Raw genomic sequence first — 13,518 nt, 5'->3', positions numbered from 1 at the left:
AGTTTAGAGCAAAAAGTGTTAATTTCATGCTTGTGTTAAAAAAAAAAAAAAAAGGAAGTTATAGACTGCTAATCTCTTGGACCAGGATAACAGAACTTCACAAACACAGAGATTAAAACCTATTTACCCACAGTTTGCCCATGATGGTAACTTTGATCAGAAAGAATCTCACAAGCTGGGACCCAGCAGGACCAAGTAATCCAGGTCATGATTATTACAAGTTATCAGCCTTCCAGGGAAGTGGAGTTTACAAGCTTTCCCTTTGGCTTGGGGCCTAGGTGATGGCCTCCTATTGAGCAGAGTCCCCAACAATAATTACCTTGTATGTCAAAGGCCTCATTTCCCCAAAACAGTAAACCGTAAAATATAGCACAGATTCTCTCCATGTATATCACTCAATATCACACTGTAGAGGCATATAACTGATAGTATTGCCTCTGTCCCATGCCAAATTGCAAGTGGCAGATTTTTTTTTTTCCTTCCGAATTAAGAAACATAAGATTTACCCCTTTTCTTGGAAAAGTGTTAAGAGTCCAGCACCCCAAATAACTAGGGTCTACAGATGTCTAAAAGTGATTACTCTTGGTCTGTCTTAACTATCAATTATCTTAATCTGGGTAACCTGAATTTTTTTTTTTTTTTTTTTTTTTTTTTTTTTTTTTTTTTTTTGAGACAGAGTCTAGCTCTGTGGCCCAGGTTGGAGGACAGTGGTGCCATCTCAGCTCACTACAATCCTTGCCTCCCGGGTTCAAGCGATTCTCCTGCCTCAGCCTCCCTAGTAGCTGGGATTACAGGCATGCACCATCACACCCAGCTAATTTTTGTATTTTTAGTAGAGACGGGGTTTCATCATGTTGGCCAGGCTGGTCTCGAACTCCCGACCTAAGGTGATCCACCCGCCTCCCAAAGTGCTGGTATTACAGGCGTGAGTCCACTGCACCTGGCCTGGATAACCTCAAAATTTTAAATGAAGGGATTGGAGATAACATCTAGGATTTTATCTAGTTCTATCTTCTATGATTCAAACCCCAAATTCTCCACTGCAATGACTGCCGCTGGAATCAATATTCCTGGCTGCATGTCTCTGAAAAAAGGCTCTCACATAAGGCTAATGAGAGGGAAAACTAAGGGAGGATCTCTCCTTTCAAGGCCACATAGTCAGGGTTAATATGCATACAAAGTAGAGACATATTTACCCATTCACCATGAAAAAACACCTTTATAAAGGGCCCAATACCTGGGCTTAATAGCTTCATTTCTTGTGTGATCCTGCAGTATACATCAAAAAATTAACAAATAACATCCAGTGACATGATCTTGGCTCACTGCAAACTCCGCCTCCCGGGTTCAAGCGATTCGCCTGTCTCAGCCTCCCAAGTAGCTGGGATTACAGGCATGCACCATCACAGCCGGCTAATTTTGTATTTTTAGTGGAGACAGGTTTTTTTCTCCATGTTGGTCAGGATGGTCTCGAACTACCAACCTCAGGGAATCAGCCCGTCTTGGCCTCCCAAGGTGCTGGCATTACAGGCGTGGGCCACCGCGCGCGGCTTGCCCCGCCCCCCGCAATTTCTAAACTGTATCTGTCTCCTCCCAAGCCCTTGTTCCTTCATCCCCTACCCGGTGCAGATTCAGACAAGCATTATAGTTCCTAAGCCTCGTGATGCTCCCAGCTCCCGCGCCTCTGAGCTGCCCACACCCCTCCCAATTCCCTCCTCCGCGCCGTCGTCCTTCTCGCTCTGGGATGGCCGAGGCGCCCGCTCCCCCTGAACTCGCCGGAGCAGGGATACAGCCGCCCGGGGCCTCTTGCTCGTGCTTGGTTTTCCGTACCCCACTTCCTTAAGGGTCTTTAGGGGTTCCCGGACTCCTTCGCCTGGGAGCCTCCATCCGCCCCGCACAGCCCCCGGCAGGGCCGAGGGGAGGCTTCAGTGGCTACCTGGTGGGGCCTAGCGGCCCTGCTCGCTGACGTCAGCGCCGGCGCCGTCATTTAACAGCTTTTGCTTAGGGCAGAAGAAGCTATGGGCACAAAAAGCAGCATCGAGTAGCGGTGGCGGAAGAACGAGCAGGAGCTTGAATTTCAGTTTTCTTATGAGGAATTTTCCAGAAAAGATATCTTCACTGTGAAATAAGTAAATAAATGCCTACTCAGTACAGTAAGTATTGATACCGTCCTGTAGCATTTGGCTAGAAAGTGGTGTCAATAGGGTTTTTCCTTCAGACTTTACACTACTGTACAGAAGGGCCAATGCCAATCCTTCTGTGAGGAAGTTTTTTTTCTTCCTAAATATGTTAATTGCCTCAACTTGGACTAAGGGTCACACTCGTGAATATGAGTGTAAGAAACAGTTTCTCACATGTATGAAAAGGAAATTTTCCTTCATGTAAGGCCACTATTCAGAGTAAAGTCAAGATTATTTAACTTGCAAAATTAAGCACTAACTTCATTTCAAATGAAATAAAATTCAGTCTGATCAGAAACCCCTTGGAGCAGTTTATATTAACCTAATTATCTTTTATTACTGCAGTAAGTTGATTGAAGATTATGGAATGCATCTAAAAAGCAGTTATATTTACGGGTCCCAAAATTAAATGCTAAGGAAAAGCGTTATTTCTGCAAACCCAGGTAGTACGGACAAGCCGAAGGGAGTTTTATTCTGTCAAGTTTTACTCTAAATTCAGTCATTGATCAGCTAGATCTCAGCTTGGTTATTCTTGGAGGAGCTGCTTTGCAAATGATTCCACTCTGAGCTCGCCGGCCACAGTAGCATGAAATGGATGGCAGTTTCCTCTTCCTAAGACTGGGTGTGGTTTGGCTGGGCAGAGTATATACAGTGGGCGACTCTGGCGGGATTTGAGGAGCCTGGAGAGGCCCACCACATGTGTGTCTCCCCCTAGTGACCAACGGACTGAAGTTCCTGTGGTTAAAGGCAATTGCTGATTTTGTCGTTAGCTGGAAGGCGAAGCTCAAGGAACTCCTGCGTATACAGCACCATTCTAGAAGCTGGATGTGTTTGAAGATGTGACGCAATATGTACCCAGAAGGAATAAGACTAGATCACTAGGGTACAAATTAAAATATCAAGTTGCATACGCTGAGTGTGGGATTAGCTCCGCGGAACACACTTTGGAAAACACTACTTTAACGACCTCATTCTGAGTCCCTGTAATGCTTAAGATGATAGCACAGTTTAGGCACCTTATATATATTTTGATGGAATGCTTTCCTAAAGTAATATTCTGTGGTGGAAAGAGCAAATCAAAAGTCTCTGTTCTCTGTGACAGTGGAAGAAATTGCAACTAAGTATTAATATAAATAGGGGTTTTTTAAAATGTGGGAAAAGGCTGAAGAAGCATTTGCAGAAACTCCTTACAAAGTCAGTGACAGCAAGGCCAGGCCAAGGTGGGCGGATCACTTAAGGCCAGGAGTTTGAGACCAGCCTGGCCAACATGGCAAAACCCAGTCTCTACTAAAAATACAAAAATTAGCTGGGCGTGGGTGGCTGAGGTGGGAGAATTGCTTCAACCCGACAGACAGAGGTTGCAGTGAGCTGAGATCGCATCACTGCACTCCAGTCTAGGCAACAGAGCAAGACTCTGTCTCCAAGAAAAAAAAAAGAAAAAAGACATGTACTATAAATGTAAAATATAAAATATACACTGGAATTCAGAGATGTATGTAAAAAATAATGTAAAATATCTCATTAATAATTTTTATATTTATTACATGTTAAAATGATCATGTTTTTGACAGGTTAAGTAAAATATAACCCAATTAGTTTCTTTTCTCAAAGAATGTGGCTACTAGAAAATTTTAAATTGTATATATGGTTTGCATTATATTTTTTTCAGACAGTGCCGTTGTAATAGTAACAAAACGTCTCAGCATCATTTAAGATAAAAGGCCATCATCAGACAATGCAGGACAGATTGTAACAACAGGAAGTACTACAGAGATTCAGAGAATGCCATAAATAACCTTGGAATCCTGTGCTTGGGTAAACCATTTGCTTTTTTTACTTAGCTGATCTCTTAAAGCCTGTGAAGTTGAAATGTCACAGAGGGAATTTTCTATTTGAGTTAGCCACCTCAATTTCATAACTTTGTAAGGAGAAAATGGCTTACATTTTTGCATCTTCAAGGTTTTCAAAGCATTTGCACATTTATTATCTCATTTCATCTTTCTAATCTGAGAGGAAGGTAGAGCAGGTTATCCCCATTTTACTGGTGAGGAAACTGAGGCTCAAAGAGTTCATTGTTGTGAGGAATATTGGAATTAAGGATGCCAGAGAACAGTGACTCAGAGGGACCAAATCATTATGGAGTCCATTTGGAGGTCTCTATGTAGAGGGGGAGCTTCCTCAAGGACTTCTGCAGAGACCTCCTTATCGGAGGAGAGGAGGAAGCTTGAAGACACTTTTCCCCACTCGGACTCAGTACTAAGCACTTTTCCACTCCAAGCCCTTCACCTTCTCCTCATCCCAGGCCCTGGGTCCATAAAACTGCAGGAGCCTTTTGTTCATGCATTCCCTCAGCAATGCTGTGCTGATCCACCTGACTCTGGATTGGTGCCATTCTATCACAGCATGGGATTAAAGACTTGACCCTTCCTTTCATATTGGCTTATTGTCTTCACTGCTTTTCTGACATCTGGCTCCTCAACTCTCTGGAACCAAGCTTGGCCCTTGACAATTAGACCTGCTGTCTCTTCCCACTCTGACTTCCCTCTTGTCTCCCATCCCAGTACTCTTCCTTGCTCCGGCTAGACACAGCCCCCAACTTTAAAGTTTTTGAGTGATCGCAGGCATTTCTGGGATTTGGCAAGGGATAAATTGAGTTGAGACTACATTGAGTTTGGGTTTAATGGGATATATGTATGTGGTTTGTAGTCACATCCATGTATAGTTAAATATTGGTCATCCCACCATTGGAATGGTTTCTAGGATTACTCCTACTAGTGATTGTGCAGGTTCACCTACACCCTACACATAAAAGCAGGGCCAGGCCGGGCGCGGTGGCTCAAGCCTGTAATCCCAGCACTTTGGGAGGCCGAGACGGGCGGATCACGAGGTCAGGAGATCGAGACCATCCTGGCTAACACGGTGAAACCCCGTCTCTACTAAAAAATACAAAAAACTAGCCGGGCGAGGTGGCAGGCGCCTGTAGTCCCAGCTACTCGGGAGGCTGAGGCAGGAGAATGGCGTGAACCCGGGAGGCGGAGCTTGCAGTGAGCTGAGATCCGGCCACTGCACTCCAGCCTGGGCGACAGAGCGAGACTCCGTCTCAAAAAAAAAAAAAAAAAAAAAAAAAAAAAAAAAAAAAAAAAAAAAAAAAGCAGGGCCAGAGGTCACACTATGATGTGAATGTGACCTATTGCTTGGCACCAGAAATATGCGGGTAGTGAAGAAGAAACAGATTGAAATGAACTGTGATAGATCCATTGCAAGAATTTCTCCAATCCTTCCCTGTAGGCAGACCCTTTGCAATGTGATTTTTTTTTTAACTCTACCCATGAAAAGTTGGGCCCACTTCTTGAATCTGGGCAGGCTTTGTGACTTGCAATGCTGTGGAAAGAGCCATACTTGAAGAATAGGGCTGCTTTAGTCTCTAGAAAGGGTCTACTTTAAACCCATGCTAACAAAGCTTTTAAAATACCCCTCTTACAAGAATCAATGTGATCCATCAGTAAATTAACTGTGAGAAAAAAACTCAATACTCTTTAAAGGAAGATAACAAAGTCTTGATTCACAACAAGGTAGAATCTGTAATGTACAACATATAATCTATCAAAATGTAAGAGAATCAGAAAAGCAGGAAAATGTGACACATAATCAGAACATGTGTTGCTGGACCGTGCTCATCACCTTTGTTTTCCAGCACTGGAGGACTTGTGGAATCTTGACTCAGCTTGTCACTCCTCAGTGGTAACTGTTCTCTGCTGGCCCTCACAGAATCTTACTCTGCACATGCACAGCTTTATATTTGGCTAAAGACTTCAGGGGAATCCCTATGCAGGATTCTGTAGTTCCTTCTCTACACCACTTCTTATCCTCAGGCACTCTGCCCTACTTACTCTAGGCAACTCAGCATCCCTGAGGTCTTTCTGAACTTCACTTCTCCATTCTGCAGTCCAAAATGGGCCCTTGAGCAGAAATGTAGGGCCACCAGAGGGATCAACTCATGTGTTTCTCCTCTGTCAGGTTAGCAGCCTGTGCTGTTGTCTAAGATTCTTTGCTTGGTCAAACTTTCATCAGGCTCCTAAGGCTTCTGCTAAGCCCAGTTGTGCACTTCAATGTAAAAGCCAGTTGTAGCAAGAACCCTGCTTAGTTGGGTTAGCAAGAATCCCCACTTTTGATATCTGATCACCCTTGATATCTAATTGGGTTCCTCATCATCTATCATCCCAAAGGTGACATCTGATTAATCTGGCCTGACTTCAGCAACAATCCTGTTAGGTTGGTTGGTTTAGCCAGAATTCCCCTTACCTTTGATGTTTCCTCTTAGTAATTTTCTATCCACTGCCACCACTCTGCCCCTTGTCTATAAATTCCTTCTTGCCCATGCTATATTCACAGCTGAACCTAACCTCTTTCCCCTACTGCTAAATCTCATTGTACAGGTCCCTGTACCTTTTGAGATAGTCCTAAATAAAATCTGCCTTATTGTGCTTTAACAAGTATCATTTTTAAAATTTCTGTTTTGTTTTTTTTTTTTCTTTTCAGAAGACAGGGTCTTACTGTGTCACCAGGCTGGAGTGCAGTGGCATGATCATAGCTCACTGCAGCCTCAAATTCCTGGGCTCAAGTGATTCTCCCATCTTAGCCTCCCAAGTAGCTAGGACTACAGGAGGGTACCATAAGCCCAGCTAATATTTTTATTTATTTTTATTTTTTGTAGAGATGGAGTCTCACTATTTGCCCAGACTGATCTCAAACTCCTGGCTTCAAGCAATCCTCCTGCCCTAGTCTCCTAAAGTGCTGGGATTATAGGAGTGAGTCACTGCACCTTGCCTCATTGAATAATTTTTTCTTTATCATGTATGACTGAAAGGAGCTGCCTTCTGTCTTTTGTCCTGTTTTAAAGTTGTTTACAGTGAGAGGAGCGCTAGCCCACACCTGTTACTATATCACGTTTGGAAGCAGAAGTCAGTTACCTTTAAATTAGAGATGAGGAAACTGAGGAAATGAAAGGTTAAGCAACTTGCCCCAAATCACACAGCTGTTTACATGTGATGGAGCTTGAATTCAAACCTAGGCAATCTGTCTTTAGAGATGCGCACTTAATTATTGTACTGTACAGCTTCTTAGAAAAATGGCTTTATATATGCATGTAAAATGTTTTGTCCAGTGTCAGGTAACATAGTCAATCCTTAATAAAGTCTAGCTAAATTATTCTTTAAAATCCTAAAGCTCAGTATGAATTTGTTCCTAGCCCAGTGTTTCAAAGCAAAAGATGATTAATAGGACACAAGCACCATCAAGTGAGTTGATATTCCTTATTAACACTAATTTGTATTACCATCCTACTATTAGCAAATAAAAACAAAGCATTTGCTTAAGTCCTTTATTAAGTGCATGAACAAAATATTAAATCCTTAGCCTGCTTTCTTTTGCCATTAACACTACCTTTCTTAACTAGAAATATAAGATAAAATGAATAAAATAAACCAAGCAATCAGGCATGGGTACTATCAGTTTCTGAATTTCAAATAAATCCTGTGCAGTAACACACCCATCTGGCCATAATGGAGATTGCACCAGAATGAAAGCACAAGCTCATAAATAAAAATGTAAACATTTGTAATAGAACCCAGCATTTAGTATACTATCTAATTCTTAATCTACCATCTAAACGAGCGCCAATCGTTCATCTTATTTTAAAACATTATAACTGGAGACATCTGTGAGTCCAAGCCTTTCTTTGGTTTTAGCTCATACGCTTGAAAACAGTTTCTCTCTGTCTTCTGCCTTTTTTTTTTTTTTTTGGTGAGATATATGTAAATATTTTTCAAACCTCTATTGTATCTATTAGAATGGAATGCTATAAACATGTGGCAGCTATCCATTCATTCAGATTAGCATAGATAGAAAAACTAGTTTATTCAGGTCTTCTCTCCACAATGTCCCACTCTTGCCTCAGCCCAAGCAGTGAAGCAAAAAACCCCACATATTCCAATCCATCTACTACTTTGCCCTCTCTAATGTTCAAATTGACTGAATAGCTATCAGATCTCCACTACACACTGTTCTCTGCAGATCGCCTTTTTGATAAGTCTTGACCTAAAAAAATTAAGGGAAATGAAGAAATCAGAAAATGATAAATTAATTACAAGAAATGTAAGACTTGGCTTGTTATTATCGTCTCCTTTTTGATATCAGCTGTGTTTGTGGCAGAACGCCATCGTGATCCGCTATCTCAGTATATTGTCAAGCTAGTAATTCTGAATATGTTGTCAAGCTTGTAAAATGTTCTGAGTAGACCACATCTTCAGTAATTTCCACAAGTTCACAATTTTTCAGGTAAAGGTATAATGTATTGCCTTAAAAGAAATTCATTTTTTCAGTGTAGTAAGAGCTGCTGCTTAGTTATAATACTCTGAAACTTTCATGAAACTATCCTTTTTAGAACTCATATTACAATATGGGCTCTTTCATGTTTTTTAGCTTCTTTGGACCTTGAGATGCAGTGTTATTCTAGATGCAGCATTACTCACAGTGGACGTTGTCCTCAAATTAGCATAATTTCTATTTCATTTCCTACATATTGTTTTGGATAATGTTGAAATAAATCTTTTGAAAATGCAAATATTTTTTGTCATTGCAGCACATACACCGTCTACAGAAACTTTGTCTTAGTTTGTTTAGTGTTGCTATAAAGAAATACCAGAGACTGGGTATTTTATATTATTTGGCTCCTGATTTTAGATGGCTGGAAAGTTCAAGATTGGGCTTCTGCATCTGGTGATGGTCTCAGGCTGCTTCCACTCATGCAAAGGTAAAGGGAAGCTGGTGTGTGCAGAGATCATTTGCAAGAGAGGAAGCAGGGGTTAGGGAGAGGTGCCAGGGTCTTTTTAACAACCAACTCTTTTAGGATTTAATAGCGTGAGAACTCACTCACACTTAAGGGAAGGCATTAATCTATTCATATGGGATTCGCCCCCATGATCCAAACACCTTCCACTAGGCCCCACCTTCCAACACCACCACACTGGGAATCAAATTTTAACATGAGATTTGCAGGAGAAGGGACAAACAAACCATATCCAAACCATAGCAACCCTGCCAAAAATAAAAAGCAAAGAAAAAACTGGCTACAAACTCATAATTTGTCCTATCTCTAGAAATTCTAATAAAAGGCAAAAGATACATGATCTGAAGAGAATCCAGGGTATCTCAAATGCTGGCTTGTAATTTTATATATCTTAAATTACGTGATTTATATGATATTCTTAACATCTTTTCTCACTAAACTATAACTCCATATCTCAGGTGGGACTCTCAGGGAGCAGACTCAGGAGACAGTGGGCAGCAGGTTTATTAGGGAATGCTTTCGTGATCATCATCCGTGGAAGGAATGGGAAGAAATGAGGATTGGGTGGAAGGAGGACTTGGGTTGTGATACAGTGTCAACAGTATTCTCAGCTGACCCCATGGGAAACTTTGAAGCTGTTTGGCCCTTTGGTGTCCCATATTGGAGCAAGAAGGTCAGGGAACTCAAAGATGGGGGTGACCTTGGATGCAGTGACACTCTCAGCTGGTCTCAGTGACTTACCTGGTGATAAAACTCAGCCCTGAATCCTCAGAGGCTCAGAGTCCCTGGTCCCCATAATCTTTTTAGGCTGATAATGGCTGCTACACTAGTCCATTTACAATAAAAACTGGGCAAGAGCATACCAAGAGGTGCATCCATGCACTACTTGGGTACCAACATTTTCCTCCTTCCTCCAACTGTGTAACCATAGTCCTCCTCTTTATGATAAGATCCATTATCCCTACTAGGGATGTGACTCCTCTTTTTGCCTGCTACTCTTGGTGCAAGGAACCTGAGGTACCTAGTCAGCAGATGTAGCTCATAGTTCAATGAGATTAATGAGTCTCTTCTTGGGTCTCACTGAACAGCAAACTGCATCTGCTGGTGGAGGTGTTTCACCTTTAGGAAGCAGGACCTCTAAATGACAGGGCCCAGTGTTGTGGAGCCAGGAAGCGCAATTTCCCCCAAGAGAATCACTGGGAATGATAGAAAGCAGGGCCATTCCTGCTTCTAAACCTTGATTCCTGGTCCCATGTATTCTACCTATTGAGAACACAGCCCTACAGACAGACCATTAAAGTGTACATTTCTTCTTAAAGGATGGTGTTTGTATTATGTATGCCTTCAACAAGTTATTTAATTATTCTATCAGGCCAGAGGCTTCTGGGTGATGCAGCATGTAATAATATGACAAGCAGAGACTGTGGTCATTTGCCCACAATCTTTCCTCCTTTGCTATAAAACAGGTCCCATGAGGTAGTTCAAACACTCTGAAAGCCCTCCGTGATGCTGGCTGATGCCCTGCAGATAGAAAAGAAGAATCATGGAAAATATGTGTCTATTCCTGTCAAAATGAGTCACTGCCTCTTGTTAGGATCATTATTGTAAGTCAGCTTGCCACCAAGTGGCTGATTGGTCTTCTTGAGGAATAGGCACTCAGTATTGCAGCATTGGTCTCTGTTGTTAGCAGGCTGAAAATTTAGTAGTGACTGTAACAAATCAGCCTCAGTGTATAGGCGCCCATCCTGTTAGGTCTATTAGCTTCCAATCCTGCCACAGTAGTTATTCCAATGCCAGATACTGGGTGTTATTAACTGGCCAAGTCCTGATACTGACTTGGTTGTTCAGGGCCTTTTCTATTATGGATAGTTGGTGGTATAGATCAAATGCAGTACAAAGCTCCTAACACTTTGTGCCCACTCTCATGTGCCCAATCCACCATTTTTATCTCAAATCTCTTTGTTCCCAATTGTTTAGTCTCTCTGTTTTCAGGACCCTGATCCTATGACCAAGCCAGTTGTCACCGCCCATGTATATTCTAACCTTGAGACCCTTTCTACACAAATGGACGGCAAAGTACACTACTCAAAGGTCTGCCCTTTGGGAGGATTTTCCCTTGTCACTGACTTTCAGGGCCACCCCTGAGTGGCACAGTAACATAGCCACCATCTGTTTTGTTTGCCAAAATATACCCATTTGTGAGTCAAATTCATGCATTTTCCTCTTTCATCATCTGGTCATATGGAATCAGTGGCAATAAATGTAAGCCAAGGGAGAGACACTGGTGCAACAGTGGTAGAGACATGGGAGTCTAGGCTGCTTGCTAATGTAACATACTGTACCATCTGCCTATGTTTGTGTTCTACATGTATAGAACCCAGCTCATGATCATTGGTCTTGGCTTCATGGCCACTTGGCATCCCTTTGTCAGGTGCTATATCTCTATAAAAGCCCAGTAGCACATCAGTAGCTAGTTTGTTGAAAGGTGTTTACTTCTCTGCTACAGATAGCATGGCCAGACTCTTGGGTCTGCATTGTGATTTTTCCCATTAGGACTTCTCATAAACTCCATACAGAATCTTTTCCTACATATCTAATACAACACCATCTGCTGGGTGGTATGGCACAAGTGGTAAAACTGCCACCTGGACCTGCTTCAGAGCCCTTTTCTGCTCTGGGTCCCACTTGAAATTGGAAGCCTTTTATGTCAGTCCAGTGTATAGGTAACAGCAAGTATTTCCTGCTATGGAATATGCTGCCTCTAGAACCCATAGAAACCTATCATTCTTCTATGCTTCCTTCTTTATGGTGAGAGGTACAAAATGCAATAATTTATTGCTTATTTTGGAAGGGATATCTTGGCATACCCTGGACTGTGGACCCACCAGAGAGCCACCAGTGGAAGACCCTTGAATCTTTGTAGGGTTTATCTCTCACCTTCGGAGTATATGTGCCGTAGCTCCAATATATTATCTACTTCTTGCTCTTCTGGCCCAATTAACATGGTATAATTGATGTAGTGGATCAGTGATGTTCTGCAAGATGCCCAGCTGGTCTTCGTCCTTCAGACTATATTACAATAAAAGCTGGGAGAGTTAACATGCTTCTAAGAAGATTATACGTGTTCACTATTGTCTGATCCAAGGCAATGTGTTTCTGATCCTCTTTTCTAATAGAGATAGAAAGGATGCATTTGTCAGATCAACAGCTGCATATTGTATACGTGGTGCCATGTTGTGATTTCTACTTTTTTGCATCTGTTGAGACTTGTTTGAAATATGGTCTGTTCTGGAGAATGAGAAAAGAATGTGTATTCTGGGCTGGGCACAGTGGCTCACGCCTGTAATCTCAGCACTTTGGGAGGCTGAGGTGGGTGGATCATCTGAGGTCAGGAGTTCAAGACCAGCCTGACCAACATGGAGAAACCCCATCTCTACTAAAAATTCGAAAATTAACCGGGCATGGTGGTGCATGCCTGTAATCCCCGCTACTTGGGAGGCTGAGTCAGGAGAATTGCTTGAACCCGGGAGACAGAGGTTGTGGTGAACTGAGATGACACCATTGCACTCTGTAGCTGTTGAGTGAAATATTCTGTAAATATCAGTTAGGCCTATTTGATCTAGTATGTAGTTTAACTCCAATGTTTCTTTGTTGATTTTCTGTCTGGATGATTTATCTGTTACTGAGAATGGGTTGTTGAAGTCCCCTAATATTACAGTATTGCGGTTTATCTCTTCCTTTAGATCTATTAATGTTTGCTTTATATAATTGAGTGCTCCAGTGTTGGGTGCATAGATATATAAATTATTATATCCTCTTGCTGAATGGACTCTTTTGTCATTATATAGTGACCTTTTTCTGTTTTTTTAGTCTTTGACTCGTAGTCCATTTTATTTGATGTGAGTATAGTTACTCTTGATCTTTTTTGATTTCCACTTGCATAGATTTTTTTTTTCCATTCCTTCACTTTCCATCTATGTGTGTCATTACAGCGGAGGTGAGTTTCTTGTTAGCAGCATATAGTTTAGGGCTTGTTTTTTTTTTTTATCTGTTCAGCCATTTTATGTCTTTTAATTGGAGAATTTAGTCCCCTTACATTCAGTGTTATTATTGACAAGTAAGGACTTACTACTGTCATTTTGTGCTTGTTTTCTAATTCTTGTTTTATAATTCCTCTCTTCCTTTCTTATTGTCTTCCTTTGTGGTTAAGCGATTTTCTCTGGAATATGTTTTAATTTGTTGCTTTTCGTTTTTAGTGTATCTATTATAGGTTTTTACATTGTGGTTATCATGAGGCTTACATAAAACATAGATAAACCAAGTCATCTTAAAGAGATGATAACTTATCTTAGATTAAAAAAAAAAAAAAAAAAAACAACCTAAAAAAAAGCCTTTATACCTTAACTCCATCCCTTCTACATTTTGACTTTTGGTTGTCTCAATTTATGTATTTTTATATTGCTTATCTTTTAACAGGTTGCTGTAGCTGTT

At 41.5% G+C, this 13,518-nt stretch overlaps 1 long non-coding RNA gene across 1 annotated transcript in view; it reads left to right on the top strand.

Moving 5' to 3' along the window:
- Positions 1-1,715: 1,715 nt before the first annotated feature.
- The window catches only part of LOC115893218, a 20,741-nt gene continuing 8,938 nt past the window's right edge, over positions 1,716-13,518 (top strand). The window contains exon 1 of the long non-coding RNA XR_004053195.1: positions 1,716-2,153. This is a non-coding gene — a long non-coding RNA (uncharacterized LOC115893218). The remainder of the gene's footprint in view (positions 2,154-13,518) is intronic.

This window comes from Rhinopithecus roxellana, chromosome 14, assembly GCF_007565055.1.
Source record: "Rhinopithecus roxellana isolate Shanxi Qingling chromosome 14, ASM756505v1, whole genome shotgun sequence".
Classification (NCBI taxonomy): domain Eukaryota; kingdom Metazoa; phylum Chordata; class Mammalia; order Primates; family Cercopithecidae; genus Rhinopithecus; species Rhinopithecus roxellana.
This window is presented reverse-complemented; position numbering and strand designations above follow the sequence as displayed.